Consider the following 17,674-nt stretch of genomic DNA (forward strand, 5'->3'; position numbering starts at 1 on the left):
GCGGCAACCGAGGTGAAAATTAAAGATGGTGGGAGGCGTCTCGCGCCTCCTTCCCCGCGTCCCGAGGGAGAGGGAGAGGGTGGCAGATGACTGACATCTCAAGGGCCCGGTCACCCAACGAGAAAGACGGGCGATCGAGACTCGCTTGCATATTTCATCCAGGGTGGAGTGAGACACTTTTTCATCAGACACATTAGTGAAATCTCACTATTGTTCGGGGTTAATGCTCACTGGCGACGCTCTGGGCGAAGACCTCTGGAAGGGTTGACGCTGCTGCTTTCAGTTTCTGTCTTTCACAACACAATGCATTAAGAGAAGAATAGAAAGAAATTAAGATATAGCGTCAGGGAGGGGTCGACGAACAACAGCGCGTGTTTGTTTGTCATCATTCATTCGCTCGTTCATTCAAACACTTTCAGCAGGTGCTTTTCTGAGCTTTGAATGTCGGCGGCACTTTCTCACAGGCATTCAGAATCTGTCAATGTTATTCTATGGGAAATTCTTTAGTCTAGGACTGGAATTAATTGCCATGCGGAGACACAAGGCCGTATGAAAGTTCCCCCAGATGAGAATTTTACGCCTTGGAAGGTGCTCAGGTGTTTTTCGTTGAGTGCCGTTAGAGTTCCTCTAAATGTTTGAGTTAAAAAACTAATCGACTTAAAGTGTCTGTACTGCCTTAAAATTGAGTCAGCTGTAAACTGTGAAGATGTGGAGCTGTACTGTCATGTTGACCAGGAGAGGATTTTCTTTTCCCTGAAAATGCTAGTTAAAGGCACACTATGCAGTTTCCGTTTTTCTCAAACAGCGCCCCCTAGAGTCGCTGTGGAGTACTTGTGTTTAACGTTACTGTCGTAAACACCACTCACGCAGAGCCGTCTCTGCACTCTTCCGACCGAGCTTTCTTCGTTTTCTTCGTGGACTCTGCCATGATTCACGTCTGAAATGCGTGCTAGTGTCTTCCATAGAGGCGGCTTCATATGTGGTTGATGTATGTGACGTCGTGCCGTAAAGCAAGTCACGATTCTTGCGAGATTAGGCAAGGCGCCACATCTCAAACCTGCATTGCTATCGGGATGATTCGCTCTACTACGAGTTCGTTTACCATCGAAATGATTTCGAAGCTGTTATATTAAGGCACAAATCTTGCATTGTGTGCCTTTACAGTAATATTATTGCATTGGACTAAAACTTACTGACTTTACTGACTTTACTCACACAGGATATATTGACTTTCCAAAATATATATATTTTTAAACCTTGTTGCACTTGGTGTTCCTGGTAAAAAATGACCAGCCTTCAAAAAATTGCTTATAAATCTCTCATTATGCTATTTTCCTGCCAAATATTGGATTTAATGTTTTTAACAACTTGTTTTCTTTTCAGTTCAGTTCTGGTGCTGATTGATCGTAGGCAATGAGGCATTGATCTGATCTGAAGCACCTCAGTGTTTTTGAGGAGAATACACTGAGGTGCATGAGCTCAGATTAATGAAGCCTGCGATCAATCAGTTCCAAAAACAAATACAAACCCTGTTCTAACTGAAAGAAAACAAATTGATACAAATATATTTTTGAATTTAAAAAAGATTTGAATTCAATATTCGGCGGTAATTTCGCATAATGAGAGATTTACAAGCAATTCTAAAGTCCGACCTGAATATTTGAGTTGTCTCTACAAGTTCATTCCATGAATGTTATTATAACACTAAATGTTATGATGTGATAGCTAACAATGGTCTGTCTGTGTGTGTGTGTGTGTGTGTGTGTGTGTGTGTGTGTGTGTGTGTGTGTGTGTGTGTGTGTGTGTGTGTGTGTGAGAGTGCTTGTGTGTGTGTGTGTGTGTGTGTGTGTGTGTGTGTGTGTGTGTGTGTGTGTGTGTGTGTGTGTGTCTGTGTGTGTGTGTGTGTGTGTGTGTGTGTGTGTGTGTGTGTGTGTGTGTGTGTGTGTGTGTGTGTGTGCGTGTGTGTGAGAGTGCTTGTGTGTGTGTGTGTGTGTGTGTGTGTGTGTGTGTGTGTGTGTGTGTGTGTGTGTGTGTGAGAGTGCTTGTGTGTGTGTGTGTGTGTGTGTGTGTGTGTGTGTGTGTGTGTGTGTGTGTGTGTGTGCGTGTGTGTGTGTGTGTGTGCATGTGTGTGTGTGTGTGTGTGTGTGTGTGTGTGTGTGTGTGTGTGTGTGTGTGTGTGTGTGTGTCTGTGTGTGTGTGTGTGTGTGTGTGTGTGTGTGTGTGTGTGTGTGTGTGTGTGTGTGTGTGTGTGTGTGTGTGTGCATGTGTGTGTGTGTGTGTGTGTGTGTGTGTGTGTGTGCGTGCGTGCGTGTGTGTGTTCTTCACTGTGAGTCAGTGCGGTCAGTGTGGTTGTCCGTTCTGAATGCCGTCGCTCAAACGCTATAATCTTCCTCATTTTCGTCTCTCATCAAAAAAGCCAAATAAGCTTTATAGCCAAATGTCTTTTTTCCGCTGCTGTGTTGATAAAACAAATGTGTTTTTAAGTGTTCTTCATCCAGGTGTCCAGAAGGTTTCCTGAAATGATCATATTACCAACAGACACGTCAGATCAGAGTCACACGGACTGTTATGAAGGATTCTGACACATCCGTGTTCACCCACACACACACACACACACACACACACACACTTGGAGCATCTGCATATTCATAGGGCAGTATGGGGTGAGATTAGTTTTATTGTGCATTAATATAAAATGTAAATCTCAGATTTGGTGCCTAATCATCTGAGTTATTCCAAAGGGCACGCAACTGAAGAAAAATCACAGCAGATGATATTTTTATTCATCAAGGACGCATTAAATTCATAAAAAGTGACAGTAAATACATTTATAATGTTACAAAAGATTTCTACGTCATATAAAATGTTTCTTTTCTTTATAGAATCCTGAAAAATTACAGTTTCCACAGAAATATTCCACATCACAACTGTTTTCAACATCGATAATAATCAGAAATGTTTCTTGAGCAGCAAATCATCATATTAGACTGATTCCTGAAGGATCATGTGACACTGAAGACTGGAGTAACGATGCTGAAAAATCACAGGAATAAATGACCTTTCATGTCTGCACATACACATGCATGTCTAGCGTGAACATGAGTTATACGCTTCAGTGTGAGGAGTCTTGGGAGGAGTAGAGCGAGAGCGAGTGAGAAAGGTTGAGAGGTTAGAGTCTATGTTGAGGGTGGGGAGCGCTGGACGGCCCGTGAAGGCTGTGTTTCCATGCAGACGGGCCAGCCGGGTGGTTTCGGAGGAGGATGTGAAGCGGGGAGCTACACCCTTGTGTTCAGCTTTGTTGTGTGACACACACTCAGCCCACCCTAACATTCCAGCTGCTAAATGTGGAGCTCAGTACAATTGCAGGTTAGCAGAGTTACAAATGAGACCAGCGGCTCAGCTGAGGACAGAGAGGCCTGCAGAACTTTACCATGGTAACCGTGCTCCACAGTTATTGTTACCAGTGTAAAATCATAATAATGTTCACTTAAAAAAAAAAAAAGTATTTACACAGTAACAGTTCTGTTTAGTATGGAAGCTTGTTTCCGCCACTGAATAATAAATAAATAATAATAAGTGCGACTTTTTATCTCACAATTCTGACTTTATAACACGCAATTGCGACTTTATATCATGCAATTCTGACTTTATATCTCCCAATTGCGACTTTATTTTTCAGAATTGCGACTTTATATCTGGCAATTGCGACTTTATTTCTCAGAATTGCGACTTTATATCTCGCAATTGTGACTTTTTTTCTCAGAATTGCGAGATATGAAGTCAGAATTGTGGGAAATAAAGTCGCAATTCTGAGAAATAAAGTCGCAATTGCGAGATATAAAGTCGCAATTCTGAGAAATAAAGTCGCAATTGCCAGATATAAAGTCAGAATTGCGTGATATAAAGTCGCAATTTAGAGAAAAAAAAGTCCGAATTCTGAATTTATAACACGCAATTGCGACTTTATTTCACGCAATTCTGACTTTATATCTCGCAATTGTGAGAAAAAAAGTCGCAATTATCTTTTAAAATGTTTTATTCTGTGGCGGAAACAAGCTTCCATAGTTTAGAACCGTTCCGTCGTGAAGAACCGGTTTATGTTTATGTTTATTATTTGTTGTTTAATCTGTAACTGTGTAATCTGTAACCATTGGGTTTTAACACACTCAACGCTTATTTCCTTCTTTTCCTTTTTTTAATGTAAAACCCTAATAGAGGCAACAAGGTATTATAAGACTAAAGCCCTATTCGGACGGGATTAACTTCACATGGGTAGATGGAGTAATGTGATTTTACCACAGGATGTATGTAATAGTAATGGCCAATTCGCACGGGATAAGATATCTCAGTAAAACTAGAAGAAGTGGGGGAGTAACTCGATTTGTGCATTGCTTTCACTCCTGTGTGTGTTACGCTGCTTCCTGATATCACGTGCGCAAACACATAACCTATATTTATATAGAGGTTATGTCCGGTCGAACGATGTATTAATGAACTTCAGATTGGATTGTGTTGGTTACAGTTTTTTACAATCGCTATGACAGTTTTTTCAATACATTTAACAAGTTTCCTAAACTCTTAACGCACCAACACACCTAAAACACACAATTGGCAAAACGGTTAATTTCATGCTCAAAATCACACATTGTAAACTAAACTCCAAAACTAATTTTCAAAATACAATAATACACTAACACAATACACTATGTCTAACAAAACACTGCAAACATGTTTCAAAATCAAATAATTATTCAAAACACTAACACATGTTCTCTTCCAACAGGAACATTTAGTCAATCATAACACAATGACAAAAAAAACACTATCATCAGCTGAAATTACAGAAACTGCATTATTTTATGTGTCAGGTCTGCCCTTATACAACAGACAGTATATTGTATTGATCATAGATTGTGTTTTGCACTGCAGTTTATTTATTTTTTTGAAGTCTCTCTACATTTTTGTTTTGTTTGTAATGTAAATGCATGCATTTTGTTGTTGTTGTTTTTTGCAGCAGAAATTCAATACAACAAAATAAATGACCCTTCTTAGAGTAGCTTTATAGAATGTATGGTTTATGAAAAAAAAGAAGACAGACACAGAATTGCTGCAGTAACGGCTTTATTTGCGACAGGACATTTCTGCAAGATAACAAAAATATGCAATATAGCTGCCATTTACAGTATTACTGTATGTGAAAATACAAAATATACAAACAGAAAAGGCCATCTTCTAATCTGCCCGGTCTTCTGCATTTGTCCACATGTTCTCATCCACATCACACCTGATATCTTCCCTGGCAAGGCATCTTGGGAAGAATCGTTTACAGTAACATGCCTTATCCACACCTGGCAGTGTTCAACTGTGATGTCTTGGTATGCAGCATCTTTTGTATACAGGAGGGACATTTGGTCCTGTGGACTATGGTCAAAAACCTTTCATCTCCAGGCTGAGAAAACTCCTCAATGGGGTTGAGGAAAGGGAAGTAAGGGGCAAGGAAAATGGACATCATCCTCTGATGGGCGTCAAACCAGGCTGTGACTAGACGGGAATGGTGGAATGCCACATTGTCCCATATTTGCATAACTTCAATCAGCTGTTTCTCACTAGCAATGGAATAATGTGAAAATACAAAATATACGAACAGAAAAAGCACAAGAAGAAAAAAAAAAGAGTCATCTTCTAATTATTTGCATAATTCAATCAGCTGTTTCTCAGTAAGAATAGAATAAAATACAGGGGATATATTTGTGTTTCAATTCACAATATAAGCAGCTGTTTACCTTGACTTTAGCCTGTAAGGTTAGGTTTAGAACATGGTGTTATCTGTTCTGGCATACAGTGTTAAAGCATTGGTAAATTTGGCAGTAAAAATCCATTGTTTTTTTCTTGTTTGAGCTTGTGTGTAAAAGAAGTTTAAGCATTTTAAATTTGTGTTAATTGCATGCATTTTGTGTTAAAGCAACAAGAAATGTGTTAATAGTATAGCTTACACAGACGGATGTAGTGCTAACTGTGTTAAGAGTTTTGGAAAATTGTTAAAAGTATAGAAAAATCTGTCATAGCAATCGTAAAAAACTGTAATAGGCACTTATCTAACGCTAAAAGATGTTTTGTGCCTCTAACAAGTGTTTTTGATCTTCTTTCTGATCTGAATGGTGTGTGAGTTTTGCCAATCTGCGTTATCAAGCGTCTCCATACTTGAAAAACCGCGGAAAACTACTTTTAAACAGGAAATGACGGAATATTTACGTACATATTTCTATTAGAGCGGGACTATTCGCACGGGATCAGTATCACCTGAGGGTAAATCACTTTTTACTGAAGGTAAAAGTCGCCGTAATCTTTACTGACATTGTCCGTCATGATCACTGAGATGCACATTCGGACGGGACTAAAATCACTGAGAAGCTCTGGTAATTACAGTTTTTTACAATCGCTATGACAGTTTTTTCAATACATTTAACAAGTTTCCTAAACTCTTAACGCACCAACACACCTAAAACACACAATTGGCAAAACGGTTAATTTCATGCTCAAAATCACACATTGTAAACTATAACTCCAAAACTAATTTTCAAAATACAATAACACACTAACACAATACACTATGTCTAACAAAACACTGCAAACATGTTTCAAAATCAAATAATTATTCAAAACACTAACACATGTTCTCTTCCAACAGGAACATTTAGTCAATCATAACACAATGACAAAAAAACACTATCATCAGCTGAAATTACAGAAACTGCATTATTTATGTGACAGGTCTGCCCTTATACAATAGACAGTATATTGTATTGATCATAGATTGTGTTTTGCACTGCAGTTTTTTTTTTTTTTTTTTTTTTGAAGTCTCTCTACATTTTTGTTTTGTTTGTAATGTAAATGCATGCATTTTGTTGTTGTTTTTTTGCAGCAGAAATTCAATACAACAAAATACTGTAAATGACCCTTCTTAGAGTAGCTTTATAGAATGTATGGATTATGAAAAAAAGAAGACAGAGACAGAATTGCTGCAGTAACGGTTTTATTTGCAACATGACATTTCTGCAAGATAACAAAAATATGCAATATAGCTGCCATTTGCAGTACTACTGTATGTGAAAATACAACATATACAAACAGAAAAAGCCATCTTCTAATCTGCGCGGTCTTCTGCATTTGTCCACATGTTCTCATCCACATCACACCTGATATCTTCCCTGGCAAGGCATCTTGGGAAGAATCTTTTGGCTTGCCTTATCCTGGCAGTGTTCAGCTGTGATGTCTTGGTATGCAGCATCTTTTGCATACAGGAGGGACATTTGGTCCTGTGGACTATGGTCAAAAACCTTCCATCTCCAGGCTGAGAAAACTCCTCAATGGAGTTGAGGAAAGGGAAGTAAGGGGCAAGGAAAATTGACATCATCCTCTGATGGGTGTCAAACCAGGCTGTGACTAGACGGGAATGGTGGAATGCCATGTCCCATACGGTATTTGCATAACTTCAATCAGCTGTTTCTCAGTAGCAATGGAATAAAATACAGGGGATATATTTGTGTTTTAATTCACAATATAAGCAGCTGTTTACCTTGACTTTACTGTAAGGTTAGGTTTAGAACATGATGTTATCTGTTCTGACATACAGTGTGAAAGCATTGGTAAATTTGGCAGTAAAAATCCATTGTTTTGGTCTTGTTTGAGCTTGTGTGTAAAAGAAGTTCAAGCATTTTAAATTTGTGTTAATTGTATGCATTTTGTGTTAAAGCAACAAGAAATGTGTTAATAGTATAGCTTACACAGACGGATGTAGTGCTAACTGTGTTAAGAGTTTTGGAAAATTGTTAAAAGTATTGAAAAATCTGTCATAACAATCGTAAAAAACTGTATTACTTTACCCCACCTCTCCATGTTAAACTAGTCCCGTCCGAATAGGGCTTTTGTAGGTATAGGGATAAAACTAATATAAAAACTAACATTAATGAAAATAAATGATTATTTAATAAGTTCTTTATAACACCATTAAGGTAATAGCACTTTCAAAGCACGATCCTATAGAGAGCCTAAGTCCCTCCCCTTCCGGTGGACCACCATGGGACCTTATTTCGGAAAAATATTGTGTGGTAGTCAATGGCGAGAGACAACAAATATTTTGATCTCGTTTGAATTGTGCCCTGAATTACACATATGATGTTTGTCAATTTAAAAGATACATTTTAAAGTCAAGAAAGTCTCAGTTTGATGTAAAACTGTTGAGGTATAAGACTGTGAAAATACGTAATTACAAAGACTACAAACTCAAAAGGCGCACATGTGACGTCATACCTTTTCTCTCAATGAATGAAGCTAACTTTACTGAAGCTAACTTTACTGAAGCTAACTTTACTGAAGCTAACTTTACTGAAGCTAACGTCTGTCGTTTTCTCTATAGTCTTACGTTATAATGGTAAAGTTACGCCGTCATGCCGGAGTGTTTTGTACCAGACTGCACACATACATACATAGTGCGAGACGAGAGATGTAGTTCATTGAGCGATTTTCACATAAAACGAAATGTTACTCTTCTGTTTTATGACAAACTGCGACTTTCTTGACTTTCTTAATTATCTTTTAAATTGACAAACATCACATGTGTAATTCAGGGCACAGTCCAGACGGAATAAAAAGATAAGTTGTCTCTCGCCATTGACAACCATACATATTTTTTCCGAAATAATGTCCCATGAGCCGGAAGCGGAGGGGCGGGACTTAGGCTCTCTATATGGAACCTTCTAAAAGCGTTCTATTTAGTACCAAAAAAGGTTTCTGCTATTGTTCCAAGCCGAAGAACCCTAATCTGGTTCCGTTTAGAACCATATTTCTTAATATTTGTATCTCTTTTCAAACCTTGCATGAAGCGTTTTATTTCGTTTTATACCAACAATAATTTTTTTTTGCATGAAAATGGTGTTTTGTGGAAACTATGGTTTCCATGTTTTGAAGGGTGTGTAAAGTGGGTGTGTATTTTGTATGCATGTATATTATTATGGTATGTTTTAGGATCCATATGTTTGCTTTTGCCCTGTGTGTGTGTGTTGGTTCAGACAAGGAACGGTTTTGAACTGCATTTCTGTGCAACAATGCATTCCTGTTGACATATTCACACACTGAGAAATTAGTCTGATGACAGAACAAGGCTTTTTGTCCCCCCGATGTTGTGCTTTTATTTCATTTTTTCTAGCATTAAACACTCAGTTGTTATTCATTGTCATTGCATGTACTAAAAGTGGATCTGTAATGTGCACAGTATATTGGAACTAGTGAAACCTGGGCTGGGTTATGCATAAAATGGAAAGTGGATTGCCAAATGAAATGGTAGACCAGACACACGAGCACATGTGAGCGCTCTGTTAGGTGTGAGTGTCTGGTAGTTTATGACGACAGAACAAGTAATGCAATAATCAGAGACAATATGTGACTACAGAGTGGACAGCAATACCACAAACATGAATAATCACACTTATAATCACACAAGCATCAGGGCTGGGCAGAATTCAGACTCCTTTCAGTTCACGAGGGTGACTTCTTCAACAGCACACACACATGTTGGGTTTTCATGTTGCATGGGGACATTTCATTTGACTTTTTACAGTCAAGTCGCCTTTATTTATATAGCGCTTCATACAATACATATTGTTTCAAAAAAGCTTACAGTGATTATACTGTACAAACTGTATATTCTCTCCCCTAAACCCAACCATCACAGAAAACTTTCTGAATTTGTACATTTAAAAAAATAAAAATAAATAACTAAGTATGATTTATAAGCTGTTGACTAAAAAATGTCCTCACGAGGTCAAGGATTTCGGGTTTTGCCATCTTTGTGGGGACATTATTGCTATTCACATTATCTGCTTTTCTAAGTGAATATATTTTAAATTGTATTTTATTCTTGTGATCAAAGCTGAATTTTCAGCATCATTCCTCCAGTCTTCAGTGTCACATGATCCTTCAGAAATCACTCTATTATGATGATTTGCTGCTCAAGAAATGTTTATGATTATTATCGATGTTGAAAACAGTCGTGATGCGGAATATTTCTGTAGCCATGACACATTTTTCAGGATTCTTTGATGAATTTAAACTTAAAAAGAACAGCAGTATTTATTGTCACTTTTGATCAATTTAATGCATCCTTGCTGAATAAAAGTAATAATTTATTTTCTGTAGTATTCTTTCAGGCATTCTGGTATTATCATGTATATAATTTGTATAGAATGAGTGTCACACACACATTGAACTAACACAAGTGAACAAAGCTGAGTCATTGCATCTTGATCATTTTTTTATTTTTATACCTTTCCCAAAAACCCACTCACACACACACACACACACACACACCCTTTTCATGGCACACCACACTGCGGGCCTCAGCATCTGCCTGCTGACACACACACACACACACACACACATTGTCACGTCCCCCTCCACCCAAAAACACAGCTCCCACCCTCACCTCAGAGTGTCTGCCCACAAAGTCAAGTTCAAACACACTCGAAAACCCTCTTTGTTCAAATGACCGAATGTTAAAACACACACACACACACACACACACACACACACTTCTAAAGAGGACAGAGAGGCATGCTGTGGTTTAGGGTCTGGGGTTTTTAATGAAGTACGTTAAACCCCTCAGGTGTTCAGTGAGGTGAAGACACCCTTTACAGCCGAACATCTATCACATGTGCAATGTCGTGGGGTATAGATGATGATGATGATGATGATGATGATGATGATGATGATGATACAATGCTTTGAATGTACAATGTAATTGTGTATGGACACTTAAGATGCTTGTCTGAATGTCACTGCAAAAGATACAAAAAAGGGGAAGAAATGTTCATGGTTCATATTTCATATTTTTTAGAACCATTACATTTTCATTCATTCATTCATTCAATCAATCAATCAATCAACCAATATTTTATAGATCATAGTAGTATTTATACATTTTAATTTTAGTTAAAGTTTAAATAATTTTGTTGAATGTCACTGACATTTTTATTAGTTTCTGTGGTAGGACTTTACAATAAAGTTTCATTAACATTAGTTACTGTAACTATTTTAGTTACCATGAAATAGGAATGAACAATACCTCTCAATCTTAATGTTAATTTCAACATCTGCTTATACATTATGCATATACAAAATCAAAAGTTGTTAGTTAACATTAGTTCATGCACTTTGAACTAGCATGAACAACTGTATTTTTATTAACATTAACAAAGATGAATAAATCCTGTAACAAATGTATTGCTCGTTGTTAGTTCATGATAGTTAATACATTAACAAATGAGTCCTTATTGTAAAGAGTGTCTATATAGATTAGAATTTTGAATTTTTTTATTTTATTTTAGTAGATAAAGTTTAACTAAATGAATTGCCTTGGCAACTGAAATAAAATAAGTTTAAGTTTTTGTACGTTTTATTTCATTTCAGTTAACGTTCATTTTACTGGATTTACAAATGAGATGCACAGAAATTTGTTCAGCTTTTGAGGCCCATTTTACGTACAAAAATATATTGATTTTGATGTGACATGTTTCAGTGGCTTACAGTAATATATTTGTTACCATGTATTTGTGTGTTCTGAGTATAAAAACAATATTCTCAAATATTTTACAACACACTTATGTATGTACTGTCTGTAGTAAGTGTAACACTGAACAAAAAAAAGCCTAAGTCATTATGATGAATGGAGAAGAAGTGTTTTCCATTCATCATAGTGTTTTACATTGAGCACATCAGTGTTCAACTGGTCCTTATAAATGTCTATTCATATGATGGTTTGTGTGTGACATTTGAAAACAAAATACCATTTTGAGAAGAAATAACATTGTTTTGAATGTAAAGTTTCATTTTGCAGGAGAATTGAGGGGTTTTGCCCATTGTGTGTGTTTTTTTGGATTTGTGTGTAGAGTTCTGAGAATATGAGGCATGCTTTCAGAAAATGTGTGTAAACAATCGAGAAAAACTGTAATAGCCCAAATCCATTTTAAGACCAGTGCGAATGTGTTTAAAAATGGTTATTTGTGTAGCAGCACCTGCCACGCTCAGTGTGTGCTAAACCATCTCCCTCCCCTCAGAGATCCAGTTCTGCCCTGTGATTTACAAACAGTAAATATGCAATTAGTGTAAATAGTTTGGATGATGGTCACGTCCTCTGAAAACCCAGCCGTGATGACGAAGGAGAGCCGGATTGACAAAAGCTTTGGCTCTGCCCAGAAACCCCCACAGAAACCCAAGTTGATAGTCACACACCACGCGGCTTTCGTCCCGTCCTGACGCCGATTATGTGCTGGATTCCAGTCTGTTCGGGGCAGGAAAGGAGGGCAGGGGTTTGGTCTAATTAAACATTAAGCTGGTAAAGTCGTTATGTGGGTTCGGTTTTGGCGAGTTTTAGCGAGAGCCAGTGTATCCAGTGAGACTTGATTTAATTGTACGTCCCTCTGATGACACAACAGGGCATGTTTTTGAGACACAGGGGTGTGGGTGACGCTGCGTTCTGGTCTGACCCTCGTTGTGCATTAAAGAGTTTTTGGTTTGTATTTTTTAACCTGATATTGATCTGGTGGGTTGATTTTATAAATATGCTAAAAACATGATGCTACACACCCACTGCTTTCACTCCACAGTTTGTGAAGCACTAAAACCAAAGCGCCGCTGATCAGCGTCTGCTGAGAGACTAGAGAAGCATCATGAGTGTTTAATGTGTGCAGTAGGGTGTGCAAATTAAACTGTTAAGAGCAGATTATTGGAGAGACCTTTAAGCTGAACCGACGGGTTTTTTGATTGTGTTTCATGGGTTTGGCTGCTTCGCTCTTATTTAATTCATCTGTCGCCACCTTTTATGAACTCCAATTGCATCATAATTAATCATCAGGGTGTGTTTACTGCGTTTTACGCTCTATTCTTATGAACCTGCTCTAATAATCTCCACTTTCCTGAAAATTGTTCTGGTAAAAACGGAAAATGTGAGTTTACACGCGCAGTGTTCGTACAGTGGCCTTAGACATATGTTATACTGTAAAAGTAATAAATGTTACAGGATCTTTTCTGTTCGCTAACATCTCGTGTTTCGTGTCTCTGAATCAGCGGTGTGATTTTTTAGTTTTTATTATGAAGCCATGTACAAAATAATGATACAAATATTCACCTGTATCTGTTAAGAATTACATTCTCACCAGTAATAATCGGATGAATGAGAATGTAATATTGCTTGATTTTATAAATGCATATCTTTATTAATATACACTACTGTTTAAAAGTTTAGGGGGATTTTTAAAAGAAATTAATACAGTAATAATAAGTGACAGTAAAGCAATTTATAATGTTACAATAGATTTCTATTTAAAAAAAAAAAATTTTTTTGCACAGTTTCTACACAGATATGAAGCAGCTCAACTGTTTTCAACATTAATAATCAGAAATATTTCTTGAGCAAATCATCACATTAGCATGATTTGTGAAGGATCATGTGACACTGAAGACTGGAGTAATGATGCTGAAAATTCAGCTTTGATCACAGGAATAAATTACATTTTACAATATATTCACATAGAAAACTGTTATTTTAAAATTGCAATAATATTTCTGTATTTTATTTTTTTTATCAAATAAATGCAGCCTTGTGAGCAGAAGAGATTTCTTTCAGAAAGATTACAAATATTACCTTCTGTTTTAGGAATACGGTTGCTTTTAAGCTATGCTGAAAATTGTCAAAATATTGTTTATGAGTTGGTCTTTTCTAACATAAAACACAAATGTTGCATCTACTTTCTTGTCGTTGTCTGGCAGCTCATTTAGAAGATGCTGGTAAATGAAGCTCCAGATTCTCTCTGCTTTCACAATAGAAAAGACTGAAGGAGTAAATGTGTAGACGCGTGGCTCGCTGAAACGGGGGGACAGTTGCTGAAAATCTGGTCATTTTAACATATAAAGTTCATGACATGATCCTCTGGCTGAGAGCAGCAGAGACGTCGAGGTTTAAAGACTGTCTGCTGAAGTATCTCACACACACACACACACACACAGACAGAGAAAATGTGCCAATCTGTGCATAACAAGGTGTCCAGACTAGAAAACAGCAATAAAATGTGAGTGTGCGACATTCAGCCTCTCAGGAATGCTCATTAAAGGAGAAATTAACCAACGAGTGGGACAGAAGCAGAGTTCATTTAACATCTTTGACACATGCTGTCCATGACGGTCACAAGCACAACCCTCAGTGTGTGTTTAGAGACTCCTCTGCTTAATAACGGATTATGTTGTAGTCAGTGTGTGCATTTACAGCTCTTCTGAGACTTTTGATTGTCCATGCATTTCTTTTTGCGTAGTCAAATAAAACATGTAGCTGTAGTTTGCCTTTTTTTTTTTTTTTTTTTGGACAAATAATTTGATCAGATAAATACCTTAACCAAGTTTAATGTTTTGTTCTTCCCTCGTATTTAAATTTTTTAAAGAAAATAAAATATTTTACTCATATTTTGATGCTTTAATTGAACTTTAGTCAATCATCATTAAAAACAAATATCTCCTCTGAACATCACTTTTGGCCACTACTACAGTGCTATGCATAAGTTTAGACACCCATGCTAAAGTTGACTAAAAAGAGGAATAAAAAATCATCTTTTGGAAATTGAACTTAATGCCTTAATTTAAAAAAATTAGGACAAATCCAACCTTTAAGGACACCAATTTTCTAATTTTCGTAAATAAATAAATGTTCTTCCTTAAAATACAGGGTGCATAAGTCTGGACACCCCAATGTACAGCTACTGTATGTATACCTAGAGATTGGCATGGTTTTATTTCAGTTAGCCTAATAGCTGGTTTGATTTGCATTGAGAGATGATCTTATGGAAAATACTCCATGCCAATCTCTAGGTATGGTGAAGGCTATGTGATGATGTGGGGCTATTTTAATTCCAAAGGCCAAGGGAACTTTATCAGGATGCATAGTATCCTGGATCCATGAAGTAACTGGCCTTTAAAAATAAAAATCTGCCTGCCTCTATGGGAATTTAACATAGGGGTGTCCAGACTTATGCACCCTGTATTTTAAGGAAGAACATTTATTTATTTACGATACATTATTCATTCACAAAGAAAATTGGTGTCCTTAAAGGTTGGATTTTTCCTATTTTTTTTTAATTAAGGCATTAAGTTCAATTTCCAAAAGATGATTTTTATTCCTCTTTTTAGTCAACTTTAGCGTCTAAACTTATGCATAGCACTGTATATATATATAAAGATCATTTAGAGTCAGATATTTATTTATTTATTTATTTCGCAATATTTTGACAAATTTTGGTTGTATTTATTTAACTAACTACCTGCCCATTACATGTGGCTACTTATCAGATAAATAAAGAAAAAGAAAACATTTTATTTTTAAAATAAATACAGTAGTCAACATTTGAAGTGGATCAAAACCTTTTATCAAAGTTATACATGAATTTTGAACAATACCCGTTCTTGTCTTTGGAGAACTTTGATGAACTTTTCAATCCACTTCAAATGTTGACTACTGTAAATAGACATGAGACATTAATAATATTAAAATAAATTATATATGTGTGTGTGTGTGTGTGTGTGTGTGTGTGTGTGTGTGTGTGTGTGTGTGTGTGTGTGTGTGTGTGTGTGTGTGTCCTTCGAGATTAATAAAGTTCTTGATGATTTATACGTTCTTTAGGTTCAGTCTTTTGGTTTCTGTTAAACAAACATAGATGGTTTTCTAAAGAGCTAGAGAATAAAAAGTTCTTTGTGGAACTGAAAATATGTGATATCTTGTGATACCAGTCTCGAAACACTTTAGTATTTAATTGCAACCTTTAGGAGTGTGTATAAACTTCTAACTCTGCACTGATAATTTTGAATCTGTGAGGTAAGACGCAACTACATCGGAAACTGTGTAATAAGTGTCTGTCTCTCTCTCTCTCACCCTCCCTCTCCTGTACCTGACACCTTCTACGTCCTCCATGAACTTCTCTCTTCGGCCCATCTGCCCCCTTACCACCTCTCCCACACTCTCCCAGCTCACCCACCTACTCAACGGGTGCTCACTCACACACACACACACTCACCCAGTGCCCGGCGCAGCAGGGGTCTCCCGCAGTACTGCCCAGCACCAGCAGGGGGAGCGGCACCTGTCTTCATGCATACTGAGCACACTAACATATTTCTCCAGTATGTTGTATGTATTCACAGTAGGCTATGCACATTTTCTGAATGCACTGAATACTCAGATGACCTGCTGTGTTCAGTAGAGCACTGCGTGAGATCCACAATGCAATGCACTTGACCTTCCATTTCCTGCAATGAATTATGTTTAACATAATTTATGTTAAACATAATTTTAAATTTCTCTTTCTTAAATTTCGTAATTATTTCTAAAATATTTGATGCCACAAGTTGTGAAGTAAAAAAAAAAAAAAAGTAAATTAAATTAAACATGCAGGTCATGTGACAACAATGTAGCATATTACTTTTTTGAATATTGTTACTTATCGCACATTGTTTCACTTACATATTATTTCATAAAAAAAGTATGCAGTACATAGTGAAAACATTAGTGAGTTGACCATGGTCACAATAGTCTACTCTTAAAGGGATAGTCCACCCATTAATTCTGTCATCGTTTACTCATCGTTCCAAACCTGTATGACTTTCTTTCTTCTGCGGAACACAAAAGAAGATATTTTGGATAATTATAACAATTTTGGTTTCCATTGACTTTTATTCTACAAGGATTTTGGTAAACAGCTTCGGTTCCTATTGACTTCAGTGGGAATCAAAACTGTTTGGTTACCAAAATTCTTCAAAATAGCTTCTTTTGTGTTCAACAGAAGAAAGAAATGCATACAGTCATACTGGTTTGGAACAACATGAGGGTGAGTAAATGATGACAGAACTGTAATTTTTGGGTTGACTATCCCTTTAACACAGAAACAATTCTGACAAATGATTGTACTCATTAGGGTCTCTGCTGGTGTGGACTGATGACATATGGTGGACAGCAGTAAGAAGGAAGAAATGGACTGAGAACTGCTGACACACACACACACACCGGTATTGTCTGGCTGGCTTTCTGTCCCCACCTGCTGGCTAAAGAGCCAAACACACACTGAGTGAGTAGTTGTGTGTTTGTAACACCTATCTTCAATTATGTTTAAATGTTCAGCCATTTAAGCTTAACACGGCCTGTCAGTCATCACTCTGTCTGTAGCTGTGTTGCAACATATTGTGTGTGGTTTCCAGGGTGTTGCTATGAAGTTGCTATGGCATTGTGAGTGTTTTTATCACATCGCTATTTGGTTTCTAGGGAGTTACTAAGTCTAAGGAGGTTTCCAAGGCATTGCTATGTACAGTAGTCGCTAAGGTGCTCAGAATGTTTTTAGAACATTGCTAAGTGGTTTCTAGAGAGTTACTAGGGAGGTTTCTAGGGCATTGCGATACAGTTGCTAAGGTGTTCTGAGGGTTTTTATCACATTGCTATGTGGTTTCTAGGGAGTTACTAAGGAGGATTCTAAGGCTATGTAGTTGCTAAGGTGTTCAGAATGTTTTTAGAACATTGCTATGTGGTTTCTAGGGAGTTACTAAGGAGGATTCTAAGTCTTTGCTATGTAGTTACTAAGGTGTTTTAAATGTT

Source organism: Leuciscus leuciscus (assembly GCF_965113295.1).
Source record: "Leuciscus leuciscus genome assembly, chromosome: 16".
NCBI lineage: Eukaryota > Metazoa > Chordata > Actinopteri > Cypriniformes > Leuciscidae > Leuciscus > Leuciscus leuciscus.